Source organism: Peromyscus californicus, unplaced genomic scaffold (genome assembly GCF_007827085.1).
Source record: "Peromyscus californicus insignis strain IS unplaced genomic scaffold, ASM782708v3 Scaffold_10__1_contigs__length_136768540, whole genome shotgun sequence".
NCBI classification, from domain to species: domain Eukaryota; kingdom Metazoa; phylum Chordata; class Mammalia; order Rodentia; family Cricetidae; genus Peromyscus; species Peromyscus californicus.
Window position 1 is genome coordinate 4,799,902 of NW_026294391.1, and position 2,417 is coordinate 4,802,318.

The following is a 2,417-nucleotide window of genomic DNA, read 5'->3' on the forward strand; positions in this document are numbered from 1 at the left end:
AACTTATATCTGGGTGTGGTGGTGCACCCCTTTAATCCCAGCACTTGGGAGGCAGAGACAGGCAGATCTCTCAGTTTGAGGCTAGCCTGGTCTACAGAGTGAGTTCCAGGACAAGCTCCAAAGCTATACAGAGAAACCCTGTCTTGAAAAAATAAAACAAAACAAATTTAAACTTACTGAAAAGTTTCTGTAAATTGCTGTCATTTGGATGTTTTGTGATGGCTTGTGTTCTTAGTTGTAGTTTGTTTTTCCTTAAATTGTACCTTCATTTATTTTCTTTCTAGACTCTCTCTATTGTGCTTATACTCTCTTCAGTTAGCAGCATTGTGATTTGTGATTTTTATCTTGGAACTTCCAACACACTTTCATTGTTCTATATACTTTTAACTATGATATGCTGTGGGGATTTTCTTTTCTGTTTCCCTTTCTGTATTTGTATGGATCTTTCCTTAGTCTGGGGATATTTTCTCTATAATATCGTTGAAGAACTGTTTTTTGCTATTGACTTAAGGTTCTTCTTCCTCTTCTATACTTACTGTTCAAAGGTTTGGTCTCTTCATGGTGTTCCATATGTCTTGGATGTCCCTATGCTGTGCTCTTTAATATTTTTGTTTTCTTCTCTTTCATCTAGATTCTCTACTTTATCTTCAAATCTTGCTATTTTATCTTCTGCTTGATTTGTTCTACTTGTAAATGGGATATGGAGTTTTCCAATTCCATCTTCATTTCAGCTTTGTTTTTTCCAGTGTTCCTCTATGTTCATTGAATTCAGGTTTCTAATCCTGAATTATCTTTGGTATTGCATTCAGGCATGCATTTGTGTTTTCTTGGACATCACTTAGCGTTTATTGTTATCATCTTTGGGTTCAATGAAGTGTTTATTTGTATATATTTTAAATTCCTTTATTCTTTGATAATGTTTTGTTTTTTCTTTTAAAGATATGTCCTTACTAGAAAATGCATCTGTAAGACTAGTGGGTTTGATTAGAGAGATGTTGTTTTGGACACTCATGTTTTTGTTTTCGCAGTTTGACCTGTGCTTGTGGACTTTGTTGTCTGTCTGATGATCTGGCCTTCCTTAGATTGGGCCAGTGCAGTAGATGTGAGACCTGCACTAGGCCAGGTAAAACTGACCCAGGGAAAGATGGATTCCAAGTGACAAGTCTAGAGATAGGCCAGGCAAAAAGAATTCACAAATGAAGAAGACTCAAGTCACAGACAGGTCTGGAACTAGGCAACTGGGTTTGCAAATTGGTTTTGCAAATGGCATGGGCTGGGATAAGTGCTGGAAAGGGGGAAAGCAACTTATAGGAAAGATGGTTGGTACACAAAGAGAATTTGCAGAGGGGAGCAAGTTGGAGGAAGGGGAGAGAGGAAATAGGCAGCTTAACTGGGTACTTTAAGGGCTGTGGGTCTGGAAATGGTGCTTTGTTGTTCTTGTCGTTTTTGAGACAGGGTGTCAGTATGTAGCCCTGGCTGGCAGGAAACTCACCACATAGACCAGCCTGACCTTGAATTGAAAGGAATCTACCTGCCTCTGCCTCCTAAGTGCTGGGATTAAAGGCACACATCCAATTTTGTCCATATTCCTTCATAGATTTTATAGTAAAACTATTCAGTCATCCATGTATTACTTTATGTAGACTTTCTGAACTTTTTTTTTACACTTCTTTGAGAGAACTTTATTGGCTTTTTGGACAGAATTTCTTTGTCAGGAAGATGATACCATTATACTGTTGCTGGACCCAGTACATGCTCTCCTGTCTGCTGAGTCTGTGTTTGGCCCCAATGTAGCCTGTCTTGTGCTTCTTCCCAGCAATGCTGAAACTTGACATATCATATAGAAATTGAGCCTGTAGAAATTGATGCTCAGGGCATATTTGTTGCCAAGATCAATGTGTTCCTGGACTCCAAAACCAAAATTTCCAGTATCTGAGTTTTTATTTTCATAACTCATCATCCTGCCCTTCAGGATCTTTCTCCAGGATTTCTTCAGCCTTGATCCCAAGGACTATACTGTGAATGACAATCTTTTCTTTTCTCCTGATGCCACAGGACCACAGTGTATATAGCTTTGGAAAATGTAATGCATCTTCACTGTGAGCTGCTCCTAAACCTTGGCTGCCTAGGTTAGTCTGTCTCCATCATTCCCCATATAGATATTGAGGCAGAGAGTACAAATGAGTTCCTTCATGAGATCTCCCTTTTTCCCCTGACTCTGCCCCATGATGGAGAACAGGAAAGATATCTTTCTGAAATTTTAAATGATAGATTCAGAAAGGCACAATGTACAGTGAAAGGATTCTTCTAAACACTATGGAAAATATTCCCGATTCTATAGTATATTAGTTACTTCTCTGATACTGCGATAAAATACCATAGCCTAGCCGGGCGGTGGTGGCGCACGCCTTTAATCC

The 2,417-nt window shown here is 39.1% G+C and overlaps 1 pseudogene; it reads right to left on the reverse strand.

Moving 5' to 3' along the window:
* Nucleotides 1-1,682: 1,682 nt before the first annotated feature.
* On the reverse strand, nt 1,683-2,194 carry LOC128113590 (60S ribosomal protein L11-like; annotated as a pseudogene).
* Between the last annotated feature and the right edge of the window lie 223 nt (nt 2,195-2,417).